Source organism: Eublepharis macularius, chromosome 5 (genome assembly GCF_028583425.1).
Source record: "Eublepharis macularius isolate TG4126 chromosome 5, MPM_Emac_v1.0, whole genome shotgun sequence".
NCBI lineage: Eukaryota > Metazoa > Chordata > Lepidosauria > Squamata > Eublepharidae > Eublepharis > Eublepharis macularius.
The window spans coordinates 25,399,235-25,422,664 of record NC_072794.1 but is presented as its reverse complement, the minus strand read 5'-3'; positions in this window follow the sequence as shown (position 1 = coordinate 25,422,664).

Below are 23,430 nucleotides of genomic sequence, written 5' to 3'. Positions count from 1 at the left end.
CTATGCAGTGTCTAAGGTCAGCTTCCAAATTACATGTCAAAGACATTCTGGGCAAGTCACATCAATATTCCCTTTCCCACTTCATGTCATGAACTTGGGCAACTAGGGAGGACAGAATTTTGTTGGAGTTCGAAGGGTTTTTGCCAGTTCTAAGTTTTCCTCTGTATGGAAAGTTCTCTTCAGTTGGGGGACTGTGGTTGTGCCTGGCTATTACAGTAATGGGACTGGAATGCTCACTGAACTGGTTTGGTGGCCAAGCAAGTGTTTGGGGCGCTACAGCAAGAATACTGCTGGCGCACCACGGAGGCACTTTTCACTCATTCTACCTATCAGAAGTGTGGGAGGTAACTGGTATCCCTTCTTGGGTCTGCACTGCCACAGGTCTAAGATGAGCCCCCAAAGGGCTGTTCCTGAGGCTTAGCCTGTGTCCAGGTTGTACAGGCCTAGGAGGTGATAAGTAAGCCATACTTGGGACAATAAAATATTTGGCACTGGTCCTAAGTGTGTGTTCTTTATCCAAGAATGGCAGTCCTTCTTGCCATGGTAGGAAGGTTTGGAGATGAGCTCCTTGCTCTTGGTGGTTGAAGGTTTTTACTATTTATTGTATATTTATTGGATATTGTTCTTGATGTCTGTATTTATTGATGTTGTACTGTATTGTGATCTGAGTGCTGCTGGCATCTATGTTATACAACAGATATTTTATTTAAGCTGCAACACACATGGTTTTAATACAACACTTAAATCAGGTGAAAAGAAATACACTGAACTATCAGCAGTAAAACATTTCCATTGGAGATGTGTTAAAATTCTCAAGGATCTTTTGTTACCATCTTACTGCAGTTTTCTTATGTTTTCTAGTCTACATATGTTTTCTGTAGTCATGCAAAAGCAAATCAGAATTTGAATAGGAAGTCCATGTACTGCAAAGAATCATATTTCACAGAGTAGCCAGCTTGGGTAAGAACAAAACCTGCAGAGTTCTTCATGTAAGCACACACATTTTAGAAGCCGTGAACCTTCAGCTGCTATAGACCTATCAGCCTCCTAAGTATAATAAGTAAGTTGTATGCTAGTCACCTGAAAGGAAAACTCTGGGAGTGGATTGAGCAAAATAATATTCTGAGAGAAGAACAGGCCGGATTTAGACCAAGATGCTCAACCTTGGATCACTGTGTAATTTTAGACCATTTGATCACTAAATACGCATCTAATAATATCGTTTCCCTGTATGCAGCCTTTATAGATTTTAAATCTGCTTTTGATATGATACATCGTAACCTACTATGGGAAAAGCTAAAAGGGATGGGTATTGAAAAGAGATTGCTGACCCTAATGAGGGCTCTATACAGGAATACTAAGATCCAGGTAAGGACAGATGCCCAAGGCCACCTTACAGAAGCCATAAAAGCAGAGAAGGGGGTTAAACAGGGTTGTATTTTAGCACCAACTCTGTTCAACCTCTTTATAAATGATCTAGGGGAGTACTTAAACTGTCCGGAGGTACATGCCCCCAAGGTGCTGACAGGCATGTCCCCCTTCTGCTATATGCAGATGATGCAGTATTAATCTCTAGAACCCCCAGTGGCCTTAAACGAGCTATGGAAATATTAGCTCAATACTGTCAGGCCAATTACATCAAAATTAATTATCAAAAATCAAAGGTTCTAGTTTTTGGAAGCAAGTGGCGAACTTACCAGTGGAAGATAGACTCGGTGGATATTGAGCAAGTCCGTTGTTTTAAATATTTAGGAACTGCCTTTCAGGCTTCAGGCTCTAGAAAAGCTCATGTGGACCATGTTACAACAAGCGCAGCTAAAAGTGCGCGAGCAATTGAGAAATTTTATTGGTCCTCTGGGGGCCGGAATGTTGCAGCAGCAGTCAAGATTTTCAAGGCTAAGTCTCTTGCCCAATTACTTTATGCGGCGCCCTTGAGCATAACAACACATCAGTCTTATTGGCAGTCACTGGAAAAAGTGCAATCCAAGTTTTTAAGGCACATTTTGCAGGTTCCCTTTTGTGTCTCTAATGCACATATTCGTTTGGAATCCGGTATGGTCACTGTAAAAGCACGCCTGTGGATTGCTACCATTGTCTATTGGTTTAAGCTAATAACTAATCCCTCCGGTTTAACTGGTTTAATAGCATGGGATTCTAAAGCACCACTTTGGATCAAAGAAACAGAGCGCAAATTGGGTTATTATGGTCTTTCCAAACAGTTTCTGATGAATATGGAACATGACATGGTCAAACCCTTTGTGAAACAAAGAATCCTGGATATTGAAAGGCAGAACGACTTGAGTCAAGTCAAAGGGTATTTCCCGGGAATAGATAGCCTAAACCAAGTGATAATGATGCCTTACTTACAAAACTTGGATAAAGCAGATTATAGAAGAGCAGTTACCCTCCTCAGAATGGACACGTTACCATCAGCGGTCATGGAGGGCAGATATGCAAAACAACCACTCGAGAAAAGAGTATGTATATGTGGGGCTGGAAAGATAGAAACTAGGGGACACGTACTCTTCGAGTGTGAGCTTTATCAAAATATTAGGGCAATCTTCATAACTCCAATTTGTAATCGGTTCCCAGGTAGAAATGACAGATTCTATCTAGATAAGCTTTTAGCCGATAAGGACCATGAAATTACATTAAAGGTGGCAAATTTTGCTGTGCAAGCCATACGGATTAGGAAGTATTTTACAGGGGGAAATATTTAAATATTTTATAATGTTAAGGATTTTAATATTCAATAATTTGGTCTTAGGCACTCAGGTTTTAAGGTTTTAAATATTTAAGACTCTGTACCCTGAAATTTTAGTGAATAGATTTGTAAATAATATGACTTACCATGACTGGGTTGTATGCTATTATTGTGTGGTCTATGACCGTAATAAAGATTGACAGCTGCTCTTCCTTAACAATCCCAACCTCCAGGAGGAACTGGCAAATGTTCTTTCTCTTGTCACCTTGCAGCTGGATCACTTCCCCGTATTCAGGATGCTCAATCACAGTACCATTACAGGGAAATTTCTTTTTGAATGCTTTCACAAGTTTCTTTTTGTCATAGTCATCTGCAATCCCCTGAACAGTAGTTAGTGTTTTTCTCCCGTTTCGTTGTTGGATCCTTATATGGATGTAGTCTCCAGTCCCGAAGGATTGGAGGTTCTGGATAGTGGACATGCGATTCTGTGGCTGGGCACTTCTTGGCTGGGTTCGCCCGGGGCTTTCTCAGGTCCAGCAGTGAAGGAGGGAAAAAGAGATTAGCCAAAGCGGCGAGGCCTGGATGGCAGAGGAGACCTGGGTCGGGGTAGGGGACAGAGCGCAACCAGCGGTGATGGCAGCACTGACGATCGCTCACAAAATATAGTGAATGTTTGTTGATACTGATATTATTATAGTTCACTGTAGTGTGAACCTTGCACTTAAATTGATAAATTGTACGAGATACTGATAATTTGACAGTTATTCACAGGGACTTTATGTATATATTTTTAGCCTCCAGGTGGTGGCTGGAGATCTCCTGGAATTACAACGGATCTCTAGGCTACATAGATCAGTACCCCTGGAGAAAATGAGTGCTTTGGAGGGTGGACTTTATGGCATATCCTGCTGAGATCTCTCCCCTCCTCAAACCTTGCCCTCTCCTGGCTCTACCTCCCAAATCTCCAGGAATTTCCTAACCCAGAGCTGGGAACCCTACTCTTGGTCCCCCTTTCTTTTTGTCCTAACAAATATACAATAGACATAAAGTCTATTATATTATAGATGATGTTTATGCTTGTGAAGTGGGGTGGTTTGTTAAGCACATGTACAACAATCTGTTTATGAAATGGTAATTTTAGAACCACCTTTTTTCTCCCTTAAAAATAAATTAGTTTTTACAGCAAAGGACAAATGGGTTATTAAAGAACGAAGGTGGATTAATTTTTGAAATTCAAAATGAAATAAAAGCACATGGCTCTTTAACAGATGCTAGTGATTGAATTTTTATGTCGATGCTTTTGTGATATGCACTGAAAACTATAAACCTTGCTGATTGTGGGGAGTGGGTGGGTTATGACTTTAATGGCTAGGCAGAGGTTAGCCACAATATTGATTTAAAACATGGTACGTTGTGAAGTAAGACCTTGACGATTTGTATAATTGTTATTGCTGCCTACAATGGCATTGTGGTAATGCACAAGTTGGTACTGGATACGAAATGTAATATTGTGAGAAGACTGCTTTTATTTAAAGGAAGATTTTTGGCATGCAGTTTGTAAAGATAGGGCTGAAAATGCATGAGCAGCTGTAAAACATCTCAGGTCAGGAGGAGCAGAAGAGATTTCCATTTGTCAGGGGATAGGATTGTCAGCAATTTTGTGCAACAATAGACCTTACTAGGGGTGTGCGCCAGAAAAACATTCAGGTTTTCTGCTTCGGATTTACATGAAGTAGGAAAAAGCTTTGTAAACACGCGAAACCCTAAGCGGCAAGCTGCTTTGGATTCGGGTATTTAAATTGTTTCGGTATGCTCCGTAAAGATTCGGAGCTTTGATTCAGGGTTTCTGAATTGGGCACCGCATGCTGGGCCCAATTCGGAAATCCCGAAACTTTGCAAATTGAGTCTGATTAGTGTATTTTACCCAAATCGGAAGCCCGAATTGCACACCCCTAGCCCTTACACATAATAACTGGAATGCATCCAGGAGGTTTAGGTCTGGAGAGAATGTTTGCTTCCAAATGGAGGTTTTGATCCAGTTTGGCATCCACACGTCATCATCCTCTAATTGTCTACTTTCTGGGTTTTCCCCTTTCTCAAATCTGTTTATATGTTTGTTTGTTTTTTAAAGATTAGTCAAAGCACCTTTTGCACACCAAGTCAACCGAAGATGTGAAATTTTGATGGTCCCGTCTGCATCAGCATGATTTTCTTGCCTAACCTCTGCCATATCCACCCTGTGCCACTGGAGGACTTTATTTCTGGCTTTTAAAAAATCTGTAATTACTAGATTGACAAAACAGAAGTTTTACAGTCAGCCAGAACTTCCCCGTTGGAACAGATAGGAAGGAAGGAAGAAAGGAAGGACAGACAGACAGACAGACTTAGAAATATGGCCAAATTTGAAAGGCAAAGCCAGAGAAAAATAACCCCCACCCCCACAAAACAGTTTCATGCCCATAAACATGTCTTGAAGATTAAGTAGCACTGACCCAGATCTTTGGAGGCTTTGTTGGTGTTGAGAAAATTGACTGCTAATTGTAGAAATGTTGCTATACAAGTGTGTAATGTAACATAACACATCAGAGTACAGCAGTGGGACTGCAATTCAAAGTAGGCAACTTAGAACGGTAAGAAGACAGAAACTAACTGCTGGTGCTTGAAGGAATATCTAGCTTGGTAAACATTAAAAATGACAATTTCTAAGCAGATAAGGTACAACATCTCTTCCTAGAAAGGCCAGATGGAGCCCCTCATTATGTTGTTTTGCATTCCTTGTGTCCCTGAGCAGCAAGACATTCCAGGGGCTAGTGCTTACCTGAATTGGTTCCCTTGGAAGGAGATAACACTTGAGGCCGTGGTAGAGACACTGAGGCACTTCTATAGGACAGCAGATCTGCCACCCCATCTCAGATTCCCAGAGAGAACCTGTTGCTCCAGGTACTTCAGCTAACTCGTCCCAAAGTCTGTTTGCCTTTTTCCTCTTTGTCTCCTTCTGGTGCCTAAACGCTGCTCTTCCTTATCACATAGAGCCAAGCTACAAGTGACACCTGGCACTTGGACACTTGTCAGCTTCCCTCAAGTTTTGATGGGAAATGTAGGCGTCCTGGTCTTGCAGCTTGGCTCTCCGACTGCTGTCCAATGGACTTTTCAATTGTCACTTGTCCGACATTCCGCCAAGCTGCCTACATTTCCCATCAAAACTTGAGGGAAGCTGACAAGTGTCCAACCTGTGTCAGGCGTCACTTGTAGTTTGGCTCATAGACACCCTTCTGTTCCTTCCCTCTGATTAAGTGGGGAGCTTACCACTCGCATCCTTGATGGACGCTTGAATAAAACCATTTCCTGACATTCAAGGCCCATTGGTGAGGCAGTTACAGAGTAGTTAAGATACCTTAACATTCCCATGAAATGGAGAAAGTTATGATCTCTGACACTTGGTGGTTCTAATTAGAAGCCTGATACAGGAATAGCATCTGTACTGTCTGATTGTAGGAGTGTTGTATTTGCTTCTATTATGCTTCTGCATATATAAATAAAGCAAACATGACTAACAGTGCCATTCTAAGCAGAGTTACTCCAGTCAAAGCCCATTGATTTCAATAGGCTTAGACTGGAGTAACTCTGCTTAGGATGGCACTGTAAAGCATCCCATATCATTTTCTTCCAACCACTCCCCCCTCGCCCCATATCCTGTAACCTGTCCCTGGAATTTCACATCACTCAGAACAGAGTGGGGAGTGCGTGTCAATATGAATGAGATCCTGCGGATCCATTCCTTTGGCAATGGCACTTTCTTCCTCTCAAGGAGCCTTCCTTTGAGGCAAGAGGCAGGGGAGGCTTCTTGTGCCAGAGGAAAACACCATTGGAACCACTCCTGTGTTTTCAAGAATCACGTGGAGCGGTTTCTTTGTGTGGTGGGAAGGGGTCATTTCATAGAAAAAGAGCTGGAGGAACTCATTAGCATAACTCATTAGCATAACTCATTAGCATATGCCACGCCTCTTGTCATCGCCGGAAGTGTGTTATTAGTATAGCTGATTTGCATATGCCATACTCCCTGACATCACCTATTCTGGCTGTTTTGGACCCAATCCTGGCCATTCAGGGCCGAAATTGGGCCCAAAATGGCAAAAAGGGGCTGAAAATGGCCCAAAATGGTCAGGATCAGGCCGCTGATGAGCAGGACAGTGATCTACCACCCGTCAGAGGCCCGATCCAGGCCATTTCAGCCCCAATCCAGGCCGAAACGGGCCCAAAATGGCCGAGAGTCAGGTGGGCGGGGCCACATGACATGTGACCTCTTTGGGCAACTGCTGGAACTGCGTTCCTGTGCGTTCCCCCTCAAAGTGAGCCCTGGTGGTGAGGTTAATATTTTGCACCTTGGTCTATGCATCTCTCCTCTTCATTAGCTTATTTTTTTTTATTATTGATTTAGGTAGAATCTTTGTCTGGAAAATTTGACTAATACATTTTAAAATAAATACACACAAAGTAAACAAACACACCAGGTTTTTAAAGATTTATCATGGTGAGCTGTTCTAATTAAAGGAGGAAGAAAAAACCTTCTCATGCTGCCTCCAATTTAAGTAAGACTGGCTGTACGCTCTGTAATATTCTGGTTACTCCTTTGTAGAGTATTAGGTATTTCTGGTGCCCTGGGTGCCAGGGGGTTCCAAAGCCCTATGACCTGAATAAATCATGTTAAGCATATTTGCATATATAGATTTATTTCCCAAAACTGATTATGCTTCTGACAGCAATGGAGGAAGGACAAAGAGCAATACAGCACGAACCAATGACCCTCATGCTGGGCTCTGAACTGTGCTTCTGCATGCCGCCATGAGTCTTTCCACAGTTATAAGGGTTATAAACGTATGCATTAAAATGGCTGAGGTTCTCTATGTGCTAAACTTTGAGCAAGTTACTTGTGAAACTTGCTCATGAATATCCAGAAAGTCACAACTCTAGATTTTCAGCCTTTGATATGTTAGAGTTTCTTTTGCTGTTTCAAGGTAAGAGACGAACAGAGGTGGTTTGCCACTGCCTGCTTCTGCTGCATAGTGACCCTGGTTTTCTTTGGAGGTCTCTCATCCAACTACTATCCAAGGCCAACCCTGCTTAGCTTGCAAGATCTGATGAGATCAGGCTTACCTGGGTTATCCAGGTCGGGGCACATCACACCTTAGACAGGTGATTTTTTTTCTTGGATTGTTTGACATTTCTGTCATCCTAATCCTAAGGCATTGCCTATTTTACGCAGCTTGATTGCATTGTTATATTTTGTAATATTTTGTAATCCACCCTGACTCTGAGCAAGTAAGGCAAGCTATAAATGAAGTAAATAAATACTTCTGTAACTTTCCTCCCTTTTGCAAATATTAGATTATGGTGACCTTAAATGAAAGGCAATCTGGGATGGGATTTACCTTTGCTATCTTCTTGGGTTGACTCCTATGCAGGGCTTTTTTTCTGGGAAAAGAGGTGGTGGAACTCAGTGGGTTGCTCTCGGAGAAAATGGTCACATGGCTGGTGGCCCCGCCTCCTGAACTCCAGACAGAGGGGAGTTTAGATTGCCCTCCGTGCCGCTCCAGTGGTACGGAGGGCAATCTAAACTCCCCTCTGTCTGGAGATCAGGGGGTGGGGCCACCAGCCATGTGCCCATTTTCAAGAGGTTCCGGAACTCCGTTCCACCACGTTCCAGCTGAAAAAAAGCCCTGCTCCATGAAAGATTTATAATAGTGCATAAGCATGGTCTTGAAATGGTGACGAGCAAAAGGCAAGGGAACAGGTCCAGCTCCGTGGAAGTACGGCAACAGCCGGAACCAAGTGCTGGGTTTACCAGGAGATTTCTTTCAGAATTAATTTTTCCTCTTGCTGTAAATTGAAACAGCCACTTCCGTCTGACATCACTTTCAAGAGCAGTAGCTTAAGGCTGCTACTGGTTGCAGGCAGTGCCTCATGTGGGCACCCAATGTCTGATGCCCATTCATTTTGCATCAAATCGAGATGAGAATAAGGTTGGGGCAGGGAGCAGAGTAGCACAGTCCCAAAGAAAAAGGGAGTCCAGATGGGCCAGAGAATGCCACTCGCTCTGTTCAAGTCTTTGCAAGGTCATCCAGGCTAGACATAAGGAAAGGAGTTAAAGGCATACAAAACTAATTTTGTGTTTTCTTCTTCACTGATTGAACTCCTGCAGCTGTCTCTTAGTGAGACTGTTGGTCTATCAGATTCAGTCTTGCCTACTCTAACTAGCAGTGGGTCTCCAGCAGACATCTTCTGCAGCACTTGCTACCTACTGGAAATACAGGTGATTGAACCTGTGACCTTCTGCATGCAAAACAGTTCCCTTCCCATGATCCAAATAGTCGTGACAAACTGAGGCAGGCCTGGATTTCTGTTTTGTTCTACAGGTTTCAGGCAGGTCCAGTCTTTATAAAGTCCCAGCATCTTTTTTTTTTTACTGTCCTGGTACTATCTGTCAATGGAGAGGAGGCCAGTTGTAGCACTATTATGGCACTGCAAACCATATGAAACAAATAGAGAGATGGGACAGAAAGTCCCTGCTGGAATACAGCTTGGAAGAAAGCTGAGTGCCAGCTGGAATGGAATAATTTCTAACCTGTGCTCCCTCTACTTTTCGTAGCCTGGGGAGGAAAAAAGACAGACACTTTGGCTTCTGCCTGTCTTTTTACTTTTGAAGTCTAAGAACAGTGTGGGGAAATTTGCTCAAAAATGCTTGGAGTATCTGCTCATAGATCCCTCAGCCCCCTCCTGTGGGGAGGGCAGATTGTGTTAAATCTGTGCATATGCATGTACAAAAAATGCCAGCACCCTGCTTTCCTTCCGTCTTCTCCCTCTGCGCTCTTAACTATTTTCTGGAATGTGTTCGAATTTCCACAGTTCTAAGAACAACCAGATTCATTGTAGGATTAAAGAAGGTTAATTTTTTTAAAAAGAAACAGTTCTGATCAATTTGCTAACACATGAAGCTTCATCATGATCACGATCCACTCCACGATTATGTGATGTCATGAAAGAAATGAAGACAGAAAAGAACATTTGCCAAAGTGCAAAGGGAATGGGGCTTGAGCAATGATTCTTGGTGTGAGAGTACTGTTGTTAACAAGATACAAGGCGTCTCTGTTTTTGTGAATGCTTGAGAGGTATGCCTAAATTCATCCGTGGAAGGGCTGGGGGCCCCCAACACGCAACGGGTGGCCTTCCTTTCCCCGTGCATCTTCTCTCCAGCTTGTTGCACAACAAGAACATCCCAGCCCACCCTGGCTCAATTCCTTGGCTGCAGAATCAAAATGGCAGAGAAAAATCAGAGCCCTGTGGAGCTCTCGGTTTTAAAGTGAAAATCACAGTGGCTGGAGGAAGCAGTTAGCTTGGCCTGTAAGTTCTCAAAAGTGACATTATTAATAGAGGTGTTAACAGTAGGAGGGTGCTTCTGTCGATGAAAGTCGAGCTTTAATCTCCTGGCCTGGTTTTAATACCAAATCTGAGGGATACTTAATATACAAAACCACAGTATGTTACTTCTGCTCCACTGGCAGATTTTTTGGGCAGTTTTTTAGAGAGAAAAAGAAAAAGTACATGATGTTAACATTATTGGTGTTAATGCTTCATCCAACTGAAATTTTGGCTGAACTTTTTGAAATCTCTAAATTTCAGACAGTTTTTTTTTAATAGAGCTATTCCTTAGCTTATATAAATGGAAGTAGCCTTCGTCGTTGCCAGTGAAGTTACTGAAAGGTCTACTGAGGAACTAATGAAGGTTTGTCTGTGTGAGGGTGATACTCCTGATCTCAGTTGGCTATGAGTCTTCTTCAGTAAGCCTGAGGAGCCGCTGGAACAGATTTGGCCAGCTTCTTTACATGAACATTTAGAAAATAATGTATCACACACAATAATATTAAGCTTGCCTCTATCCTTAGTTATGTTTCTCCCTTGTTCTCCTCCCTTCTCCGCCCCCCCTCCCCCGTCATAAGTCTGGATGCAAGTCCAGGCACAGGACTAGCAGGAATAAGTGTAGGCTGAGGGGCAGAAATCCAAGTGAGCAGTTCCCAGTGCCAGATTCAGAGTCAAGATGCAGAGTCAAGATCAGTTTGGAAGTTAAAAGCTCAAACAATCCCTCTACGGTGAAAGAATCAAAGGCGAGAAGCGTAATGCAGGACAGGCAGGGACAAGTTCCAGGAAGTTGGGGTAGGCTAGCAAGCAGAAGCCCTTGAACTTAGTCTGGGATGGGTCCTCATAGGCGGCTGAGTTGGCCAGACTGAGGAATCAGCGAAACCAAAGGAATCACCGAGTAAAGGGCAAGACATCAATACAGACCACTGTGAATGTACTGCTCCCCAAGTAATGACCGAACGAAATAAATGTTGCATTCAAAATATAAATAGTAGTGCATTAATTGCTACAAATATCAAAATATATTCATTAATATAGAAATTACATCCCAAGCATCCCAAGCATTACAAACAATGTCCATAGTATGGTGAGTTATGTCCATTTCAAAGCTTTGTTAGTTTCAGTAAGAGGGAGCTGAGTGTTGCAATTCCTTCTTCAATGAAGCAGATTACAAAAACATCAGATATGCAAACCTTATCACGTATTATCAGTTACAATAATGAAGTCCCAAATGGGTAAGACGTCCAAAAATACAATTAGTAGTAATACATTCAATTCATTCACCCTGATTTGATGCAATTCATTCTAACCTGTTGAATTCCGGGTGAATGAATTGAATGTATTACCACTTACTGTATTTTTGCCATCTCACCCATTTTGGGACGACTGTAGTTTTGTATATGTCTTAGATATTTATTATACTATTTCTTAGAATTTGATGTATTACTAGTAGCACTTTGCACTTTTTCACTGATTAAGTTATTACATTATATTACTATATCTCCCAGTGGTGGGGTACCATTCTTGGTTTAGGCTATACGAACTTCAGCAGCTGGCTATATAGTGTAAGGTACTGTGTCTATACTGGGAAAGATCCTTGTTCAAGTTATATTGTTTAAGGCTTTCACGGCTGGAGAACGATGGTTGTTGTGGATTTTCCGGGCTATATAGCCGTGGTCTTGGCATTGTAGTTCCTGACGTTTCACCAGCAGCTGTGGCTGGCATTTTCAGAGGCGTAGCACCAAAAGACAGAGATCAGTGTCACAGTGTGGAGAAGATGTTGGCAGGTAATTTATATCTACTCAGGAAAGTGGGTTTGGGCTCCTACAGGATGACTCAGCCCAACATGATGCCTTAGGGGGTTCCTAGGAAGTGACATGGATCCTCTCTAGGAATTGCTTAAAACTCTATAGTTTTACCCTAGAGTTTCCAGCAATTCCTAGAGAGGTGTGACATCACGTCCAGGTTTCCCCCAGAAGCAACGTATCAGCCCAACAGCCATTTTAAACTCCCACTGCCCCTCAGAGCAGAGGCTGGAAACAAGAGTCAGGTCAGAGAATCTGCTGCCCCATCAGGTGACTCGCAAATCTATCATGCCTCCAGGGTCTTCTGAAGCCCCTCTGCTCCAATTAGATGAAGGAAAGAAAGGGCTGGCCCTTCGCTTTGGGGAGAGATGTTTTGTGGAAGAAAGGAATGGGTGCCAAAAACACACATTTGTTAGCACCATGTTGAGGATTGCAGCACTACACCATTTTAGCTATTTCATTGTTTTGTTTATAAGAGAGAACATTTTTAGTTACTGTGATTGCTGTACCTTCTGAGTGACTCTTATTAGCTAAAATATATGCAAAAGATGTGTAATTTTTCCAGCTTTGCTAACTGTGGGATCCGGGGGATTCTTAGGTGAACGTAGGCAGCTTTGTTTGTTTTTTCCACCAGCACTGTGTCTTATACATTTTCTTAGGCAAATTGGGGCTAATTCCCCCCCTTTTAGCTTCTTGTCTCTGTTTTCCATTTGTGCTCAGCAGAAACAATTTCTCTGGCCGCAATCAGCTATCAATCCTATTTTCCTAACCATCCATCTCCCAGGAAAGAACAAAATAGCTTTTGCCCTTTGCTTAGGTTTTTCACTGCATAAATGTCTGCTATATATTTTAATGAGCATTTCCCCAGGCACTGGAACAAGCAGTCTCGTCTCATGGCTTTTAAGCAAAGCATTCCCCCCCCCTCACTAATTTAGCTTTAGCATTACTGTAATTTGAGGCTTTAGCTCTCTGCACCTTGTTTAGGGCATCTTTTTTTTAAAAAAAATCATTTCAAAGTCTTCCGAACATCATCTCCCTGTGTGCCAGGCTGAAATCCAGCCAGTTTTGAAGTAGTAGTAGCAGGCAGATGTGGCTCAATATTTGCAGGTCAGATTCATCACCAATTGGTTCATCTCTCCACTGTCCTATTCTCTGGCCATATGTTCAAAACCTACCAGAAAGCCAAAAGGGAGGATATTGTGGATTCCTAACAATAGTTGCTGCTTATAAAAGCAAGAGAGGAAAAGGTGGAAGAACTGTAAGATTGTAATTTCATAAAGACAGATGTGCTGATGTCACATTGGTGTTCCTTTCATACAATGCAGGAGTCCACCATCCTTGCAAGCTGGGAACATGCAGGTCTCTGTGATGCACCCAATATGTGCAACCACCATGTTGTGTAAATTGGGGAATGGGTGAATGAAAGCTGCACCCGTGGAAAATCCATGTGTGGCTCTTTTCATATGATACGGTGATCACGTTTATTGCCCTCCCCAAATGTGTGTCATCTTGTAAAGGGGATAGCAACATGATCTCTGCAGAGGACGATAGTATATATTTGTACCAATTTATGAAGTATACTAGAAATGTATCTGGGAAACAATCCCAAATAATCAGATAAAAAGGCTAACCAGTCTTCCAAAATTCATCTGTTCGATTACCACAGAGTCCCTGCAGTTATCATATAACTGCATGAGGCCAAGTCTTTTCTTCCTCTCATATTAGGAATATTTGCATGATCTGTTCTTTGTAGCCTGATGTGTGTGCCCAGATTTTCTGCAGGACTCACACTAGTAAGAGAGCAGATTTAGAAGAACAAGATAGCCTTTCTGAGCCCATAAGGCACAACTGCAGAGGCTTTTTCTTTTTTTAAAAAAATTCATTCATTCATTCATTCATTTAAAACATTTCTATGTCACCTCTCCACCCAAATAGGGACCCCAGGTTGGCAAATATTTGAACATTAAAACATTTGAACATTAAAAATAATATATAATAATTCAATAAAAACATATAAACATTCAACTCCGCTACCAAAACCATGGAGGAGGGCCAATAACAGTTAACAGGAGCATGCTAAACAAAACAAAAACATCTTCACCTACTAGCAGAAGACACCAGTAGAGGGAAACAGATGAATTTCCCTGAGGAGGAAGTTCCAAAGTTTTGGTGCCACAACCGAGAAGGCCCTTTCTTGGATTACCATCCATCTAACCTCAGATGGCAGGAGATCCTGAAGCAGGGCCTCTAAAGATGACTGGAGTGGATATGTAGATTCATATGGGAGAAGGCTATATGGCCCAAGCTATATAGGGCTTTAAAGGTCAATACCAGCATCTTGAATTGAGACTAGAAGCAAATTGGGAGCCTGTACAGATGGAACAAGACTGGAGTGATACCGTTCCTACGATCCAATCCAGTCACCACTCTGGCAGCAACATTCTGCACCAACTGCAGCCTTGGGACAGCTCCACATAAAGCGCATCGTAGTAACCTCATCTAGAAATTATCAGGGCATGCACCACAATGGCAATACTCTCCTGGCCAGGAACAGCTGCAGTTGGCTCACTAACCAAAGCTGGTGAAAGGCACTCTTGGCTACAGCTACCACCTGTTAATCCAATGGGAAGACTTGGTCCAGGAACACACCCAAACTATGAATCTGCTCCACCAATAGCACCTCTGTTTTGTTTGGATTAGTTTGGTTTGTTAGTCCTCATTCAAAACTGCCCTCAGGCACCTGTTTACAGTTTCCACTGCCTCCCTGGGAATTAATGGTAGCACAATATAGAGATGAGTGACATCCGCATTGGTGGCCACTCGACCCAAATCCCTGGCTGACCTCTCCCGTCATTACATAGATGTTGCAAAGCATGGCGTGGAAAAGGGAACCTTGCAGAACCCTGGAGGCTGGAGGCTGAGGGGCAGAGCAGGAGTCCCTTACCACCATACTCTGAAACCTAACTTTGAGGAAGGACTGGAACCACTGCAGAACAGTGCCTCCCAGTCCTGAAAGATGGTCCAGAAAGATACCATGGCTGATGGTATCAAAAGCTGCTGAGAGGTCCAGGAGAATTAATAGAGTTGCACTTCATGTGGCCAGGGCCAGATCGAGGGGGGGCAGGGGGGTTACTCTGCCCCTGGCACCACCAAAGAGGGGGTGGCAAGCCGGCCGCTCTGGAAGACAGCACGCTCTGGAGCTGGTGGTGGCTGCATGGGCAGCTGAATGGAGGGCTGGAAGGCCACCAAGCCATTCGCTTGCCCCGCTGATGGGGTGGCTGGCAGCAGCGCAGGCTGCCCCCTAGAAGCATGCTGCCCATGCTACCTACCACTGGAGGGAAGAGAGTGTGCAACAAGCCAGCCGCCCCATCAGTGGGGAAGGGGAACATGTGCGGGCGGCCTTCCAGCCCTCCATTCAGCCACCCGTGCGGCCGTCGTCAGCTCCACGGCGCGCTGTGTTCCGGGGCAGCCGGCTTGCTGTGCGCTCCCTTCCCTCCAGCGGCAGCAGGGCAGCATGCTTTTCCCAGGGGCCCCGCATGATGATGTCACAAAAGTGGTCATCATACAGTGATGGGAGCGTGTGCGCTTTGTGCACGCGCAGGAGACTGTGGGGCTTGGGTTGACCCAGGTGTGGGCAATCTTAGATCTGGCCCTGCATGTGGCATTGCTCAGTTATAAGTTTCACATGTATCAGGAGCCTCTGCAACACACCTTTGCATTTTCCTTGTGTGCCTATCATAACACTGATAACTTCACATGACTTGTCAAGGATTGGGATCCCTACTTTCCAAGATGATCCTCTCTGAAACATTGAACGTTCTATGGAGAGGAGCAACGGAGTCTGCGTGGAATGTCTTTGACAAGAGAAAGAGAAATAAGGATGCTCAGCCTGGGGTTCTGTAGGATCCTGGATAACTGCTTTCCTCATTATTACCAATAACTTTTACAGCAGTGACTGTAATACAACTTTAGCAAGACTCAGTTTTTGAAAGTGCACAAATATTCTTTAGAATCTGTACATTTTTTTTCTGGAAGTACTTGTTTTATATCTGGGTGCACTTTTTTTTTTAAAGAGGCTTGTGCTGTAGGATGCTTGCTGCTCCTAACTGGCTGCTGCTCCAGTGGTTCAAGTAGCTTACTGGTGGTCTAATGGGAAGAGGAGAGATTGCCTGTCACTCAAGCACCTTTCTTGTCATGTGAGCCTAGCCAGAGTAGCCAGCTCAGAGGCAGAGATTGAGAGCTGAAGGATGGTAACTAACAGAGTAAGCAGGATTTGAGTCCAGTGGCACTGTAGATTTTCAGAGGGTCAGCTTTCGAGAGTCAGAGTTCCCTTCTTTAGACATGAGTCACAAGTCACGTCTGAAGAGAGCTCTGATTCTCAAAAGCTTACACTCTGAAAATCCTGTTGGTCTCTATGGTGCCACTGGACTCAAATCCTGCTGTTCTACTGCAGACCATCAGGGCTACCCATCTAAAACTAGCAGAGTAAAGGCACTGTCTCCATACCCATCTCTTTTTTCAGACATCATGAGATTATTCCTCAGTGCTTCCTATATTTCTAGCCAATTGATTGATTCTCTATACTGAGTGATTCTTCTTTAAAAAAATAATATGTACTGTATGTGCGTGCCAGAGCACAAATTCTTTCCTAAGAGTAGAAAGGAGAGCCTTTGCTAATTTTGGCATCATTGTTACAAGAGATAAAAGTAGCCACAACAATAGCTCCAAAAACCACACCCACACATTTTAGTTTTGAGTTGATCCAAGATCCAAGTCTGAATTTAAGCCTCCCCACATTGACATCTGATAAAGTACCCAAGCTTGGCTGTTGTACAGATTAAGAGATCTGCTTCTGTTTCATCATGGTTTGGATGGAACGAGGAGCTGTTTGCGGACTACAGCTGGTCCAAGCCATGGTTTCTCCTTTTTTCTGAACTATGGCTTTGTTGTCACGTGATAGAACTCCTGGAATGTAACTTGGGCAGACTTTCATAAGGTGGCTCATGAGGTATGCATGTTTGCGGTGTTTTCTAGCAGATTGGTGCTGAGATCGCAGCATTGATGCAAGTATAGGATGCAAGTACAGTACTGAGTTAGTAGAATCTCTATTGGTAACTTGTCTTTGAGTGTGGGTTTGGATAGCCAATTCACCTTTTGGGTAAGCAAAAATCTGCACTGTGCCCTCCTCATTAGTGGATTTCTCTGTCAAAAACAAATGCTTGGGGAATTGAGCAGGGAGCAGTTCCTCTCTACTGAGAAGACTAAGAAGAGGAGGATACATTATCAGTTTGTATTTGAAAATATTGTCGAGACAATGGGTAGGAGAAAGACAGAGGCGAGAGGCATCTGCTCAACAGTGAACCCCAAGAGTTCAATTACCCCTGCTCATGCCACAAAAGGTAACCATAGAAACAACGTACTCCAAAGCATTGCTTAGTCCCTGAACAACTGCAAAAACAACTAAAGTAAAATAAATTTAAAACAAAAAACAAAAAAAACTCATCTAGACAAGACCATAACAAGGAAAAGTAACTTGTACTGGGATGTAGATGGGTGACACACCAGGATGTTTGAGTTAAGTCGCCAGGGTGCTATTTTGGTGACAGAAGAGGATTTTAGCAGGGGTAGACCAATGTTTAAAGGTTGGCTCTACAGGATATTTAAGATTTAAATTGCCAAAAAAGTGCTGTTACGGTTACTTTTTATAGCTCCTACTAACTTGAGAGATAATACTGATCTCTAAAGGAATAATCAGTCGCATGTGGTTTGAATGGCACCCCTTTTTGGTCATTGGCATATTTGCTGATCCTCCTCCTTATGGTTTTTCTTGCTTTCACTCACACAATCTCTACTGTTCTTCTCTACTTTTCTTCTTTTCTACAAGTCAAACAATGCATTATTTCTTCTCTGCCCCTTACCTTCTTCCTCCCTCTCCCATGTAGCATGACCAGATGCAAATGAGAGGTAATGAGGTTGTATCTTTCACAGTTGTGTAGCAACAGCAGCATTTCCTACCCTGTCTGCAGCAAGTTGCACCTGCAAAATCCCCTGTCTTCACACACACTTAGGGTGCAGGATCTCTGTCTTCATCTGGACACCCAATGGATCTATGCACAAATCACTTTAAAAAGGAGTGAGGGTGCAACATGCAAGAGTTGCAAGCTAAACAAGAGATGCTTTGCCCACTCAATGTCCCAAATGTGTAGAACTATAAGGAAAGAATTAGGGATGCTCAAACACCAATTGGTTTGGCTCATGTTCTGCTTGCTCTTTGTGAGCAGGGAGCCAGCTTTTCATCTAGCAGTTTGGCTGTTCATGTGAAGTTGGAGATGGTTCATTGGGTAATTTTTTGCATATTCAGACAGTACAGTTGCAATGGCAATACTTTATGCAAGTTCTTTCTCACACAGTCTAGTGGGAGTCCTAGTTCCTCTGTCCTCTGTAGGCAGCTAAGCAGTTAATTGTATAAACAAAAGTCAGCAAATCAGCCAGCTTGTGACTATAAATGAATGCTATTGTAGCATAAGCTTTCGAGAACCACAGTGTCATGTATGCCAGCATTCATGCCATGACTGTATTCTGCATTTTGTACTGGTCATTGCTGTTTGCCAGGGTTATATGCTGTATTCTGCATAAATCACCTGAGAGTGTCTTAACTGCTAATACGAATTGCAGGAGAGCAAGGGGGCCTCTTCATTATCTATTGAAAATATGTACTTTCACTTCTTCCAGCCAGTGTCCTTGAAGGAAAGCTGCTAGCAGTGCACATTGTATCTTTTCCCAGAGACTGGGATATTTTCCTTTGTACCTCATGTAGCCTAAACTAATCTGTTCCCATGTAACTTCCTAGGGGTTTCGCGCCAGTATGTCAACGAACCTCAAAGAGTGGGAAGTTTTCCTATAATTAGTAATGTCTTTGTTTGAATTGTCACTTCTGCCAATTACCACTTTTGTGTGAACATCCTGAACTGTATGGAGCTACTTCAGCTGGAACATCTGCGTGTTAACTGTGGAGGGCTTGAGGGACCTAACTGACACACAGCTCTCTTCATTGGATGCATCTGACAAAGAGAGCTGTGGTTCTTGAAAACTTATGCTACAATAAAGTTGGTTAGTCTTAAAGGTGCTTTTACTTTAAAGGTGCTTTTACTCTTTACTATTTTGCAACTACAGACTAACATGGCTAACCCCTCTGGATCTATGAATGAATGCTGTATTTTTTTTAAAAAAGGTGTACTGTTTGATATTAGTTTAAGTGCATTGGTCAGGTTATTTCATGCATGAGCATTTTAGTACAATCTTCTGGGAGTCAGAGCAACCCCTTCATCATTTAATTACCTCACTGGACCATCCATGACCCAGGCAGAGAATTGATTTCATTTACCGTTCAGATACTAAAGCAACGTGCAAGGCAGAAGGAAATGAAATCCTACCATCACCACTGCTGCAAAGCTGTTTGACAATGCTTTATTCACATGGTGGTGAGGAAAGGAGATTGGAGGGGCAGTTCGGCAAGTGAATGTGGCTATGAAACACAGGTTGTTTGCCTGTAAAATGTGCAGCATCCTTAGAAGGAATTGCAGAGGATTACTGGAGATTCTACACTAATTTTCTCATCAAAAAATTATGAGAGGGATAAACAGGAGTCTTGAGGGCACTTGAGAGACTAATAACATCTATTCTGTTTATTTTCTCTGCAACACATGGATGTGGCCACCTCTGGAATTATAGCTACGAGAAGCAAGTCTGGAGTAGAGATGGGCATGAACAGCAATACGAACAAAAAAAAGCTACGAACAGCCCAATCTACTGTTCATGAACAAGCTGTTCATGAGACCCCGTTCTAAACGAACAGGTGGTCGCTGCAAGCCTCGTTCGTTGCTGTTTGTTGCTGTTCGTCAAGCCAGACAGTCTGGCACCTGCAATCAATTCCCTTGGCAACTTAGGCAGGGATTGTCTGAACTCTGTCTGAACTCCTGCTGTTGCCCTGGAAACCCCAATCTAAGCCCAATTGAGCTTGATAGGCAGGTCTTCCTTTCAAGTGTGGAGCTCCAAATTTGTTACAAGGGAGCAAAGACTAGGGGGGAGGGGGGCTCCCAGATCTGGCTTAGTTTGCAGACAGTGGAGAGGGAGAGACGGTTGCTGTTGGCATTTTGAAAGAGAGAGTGCATTGGAGCTTGAATTTTCTTTGTGTGTGGTGAGATAGGGATCTACCCCTTCAAGTTCCAGGGCTGCTGCCAGACTCTGGGCCAAGCTATTATTTATTATTGGTACCTTTCCTGTTGCCTGCTCAGGTAAGGTTTCTGGGAGTGGTGTGGTAGGGATCTTGACCAAACTTGGATGATGGCTGGAGGAGAGCCTGCTGGCCCCCACGAACAGCCAACCGCAAACATGTTTGTACAGGGCCATGTTTGTGGTTGTTCGTGAGTCCCTGTTCGTGGATGGCAATGAACAACTAATATCATGTTCGGGTTTTTTTTTTCTGTTCGTGCCCATCTGTAGTCTGGAGGACCCATGAAGATGACATCGAGGTTGGAGTTGCTTCACGCAATATGTTTTTCAGGTGTACAGCAAACCAAAAATGGCTTAGATTTGCACCCAAAAAAGGAAAGTGTGAATGTTGCAAACTTGCATTTGTAAACAGGTTCATTGTTTGGGTGTGCCAGGGAGCCAGGATTATTCACGTAGAGAGTTTATTTGCCACCAGATTGGGAATAGCCAGTGAACAACAGAGCATGAGATCAAGGAAGCTTTGACTCTTGAAAGATTATACCCTGAATGAAATCTTTTTGGTCTTTAAGGTGCTACTGGATTCGAATGTTCCTCATCTACTGCAGACCAACACAGCTAACCACCTCAAAGCACAAAAAGATGTTCAGAAACTGGCTCCTGAATTCTCCCTGTATGTAGTAAGAACTCTCTTTGCTTTTCTGCTTCCTATCACATACCTTAGGATTCTTTCTTTCCTATATGCTTTCCAAAGAGTTACAGATCTTGCAGGATATTGGTTTATATATGTGATGCCTTTATACCTTGTTTTGCAGCCAGTTTGGCACCCAAGGAAGCTGATGATCAAAGTCTGGTATTAATTTTTTAGTTACAGCCAGTTGCTGTAACAACTGTTCTTTTTTTTTTTAACACAAGGATGTGTTAAGAAGACCTTCCTGAGAATTTTAAAAAGATACTGCTGCATCAAATAGAACACAGTGGCTTCCAACCTTTCTAGACCCAGAACCAACCTTTAAATCCCCCAAGTAGCAGCATGAGACCGATTGGGCTGCAAGCCTAGGAGCTGCATGACAGGAAGAGGAGAAGTCAGAGTTATGATCTAACAGGTCAAGGCCAGGACTAGAGGAAGCCAGGGGCAGAAAACACAAGTGCAGCAGCAGGAAACATAATGTAGGGAGCCCCCCAAGCCAGCACAGACTCTCTGCAGACAGTTATCTTTGTGTCCTCTCTCAGTTCAGACTTGCCCAGTTGTGCCCCACTGCTGCATGCCAGCCAGTGCTTATCACCCACTCTTGTGGCACAGAGCTTTGCCTAGTGATTAGATTTCTCATGAAGTGGGGCTCCATATCCCAATGATGTATGCCAAGCATTGTTGTCTTGATAGGTGGGAATGGGCAGAATGCTGCGCTATGCCAGGTGGGAGAGCTTTCAAGTGGAAGAGGGGTCTCCGCGGCTAGGTAGCCTCCTCACAATAAGTGTGCATACAGAAATAGGTGGTGTGGCCCCTTGCTCTCTACACTTGTGCAATAGTAGGTCTTTCCAAAAATCTGCAAAATATGGTAGCTCCTTATAGGGACTTGCACCCTGGTCTGGATGGCCCAGGTAAGCCCGATATTGTCAGATCCTGGAAGCTAAATAGGGGAGGCCTGGTTAGTACTTAGATGGGAGATCAGCAAGGAAGTTCTGGGTTGCTAGGCAGAGGCAAGCAATGGCAAACCACCTCTTTTAGGCTCTTGCAAGAGTCACCATGGCCATTTTCACATGTCTTACAGGCCGTGCAAAATTGCACAAAACTCCCGGAATGATGGCGAATCGCGCCACAAACCGGAGTCATGACGGGAAATCGCGCCAGGAAAATGCTGTCGTTCCGGGAGTTTTGTGTGATTTTGCATGGCTGGTAAGACGTGCGAAAATGGCCCATAAGTCAGCTGTAACTTTATGGCACTTTACATGCACATATAGGGAGGGAGTGACTGGCAACCCATCAAGTGGAATGCTGGAAAATGAACGCTGGCAGATGAACTCTCTTGAGAGTTGCAACTCACGAGCTGAAGACCACTGTAACAAGAGACTCTGGTGAGGCGTTTCCCCCCTTAGCTGGAATGATTCTTTCTCAAACAACTCATCCCTCACAAGCAAACTGAGATCCCTGGTCTAAGGGCCACCTCGCACATTTACTTTTTTCTAGTACTAATACATACCAGATAACCATATGAGCATACCTAAACGTAATACAGGGAAGCAGCTCAAGTTTGCTTCCAGTCAGGGCTAGCCAGAATGTAGGCGTCAAAGAAATATGATGGTCTGTTGAGTGTATACTGTGTGGCAAACCTGCGTTTGCTTCTGTGTAATATATGAAGCGGGCCTCAAGGAGGCTGCCTCAGAACATTTTTAATGGCTCCAGAGTAAGTTTGGCTATCTCCTTTAGGCCTACAGGAAAGACTGACAGCAGCAAGTTCCCTCAGAGTGTTGCTTCATTATAAAGAATGGGCCTGTGGTGATTTCTGTGGTGTTTTTTTTTTAAATAGTCTATCCGCAGGTGAGTCTGAGGCCTAGGGCTGTCCTCAGATTGTAAACAACAACATTTTCAGCCTCTGCATCTATCATTGCGTAGGTGGATGAGCCTTTTATTTCAATTTGGCTTTTTGCTGTGGGAAAAGCATGGGTCCTTTCATCAGTCCTTATGCCAACTTTACCTCCAAAAGGCCTGTGGTGGATGCATGTTTTTATGAAGGCACATTTCATTGTGAGACAGAACGAAATGCAATTCTGATGGAAGCTTTAAATAAAACGCTCGCTCACATACTTCCTTTTCTTCCTGCTCCACTCAGGTCTGAAGAAAAACGCTTTAAAGGAACAGTGTCAAGGCTAGTGCGTCCCCAGAGTGATTCATCATAGCTATCCCTCATAGCTGCCGGTTGTCATGAAGATGTTGGAAAAAACTTGAAACTGCTGGGGACGGGGCCACGATGGAGCCACAATAGTATTAAGATCTTAGTTCCTTAAGTATGCAGACAGTCCTGTTCTGGGTGAGAGGAGTATGAGACAGAGCTAGCTGGAAAAAAGATAACCACTGACAGGAGGTCGGTGGCCATAGCAAAGCAGTTGGAAAGTGGTGATGAGGGCAGGTTGTAGACTGCTGTGGGAGCAGGAGACAGACTAGCAGGGGCAGGTTCTTCAGAACTAAGGTCAGGTCTAAGGCAGCTGGTTGTTCTGTGGGTTTGGGGAAACATGGGGTTTCCCAGCAGCCCCAGGATCACCTCTTTTGAACTATTACAG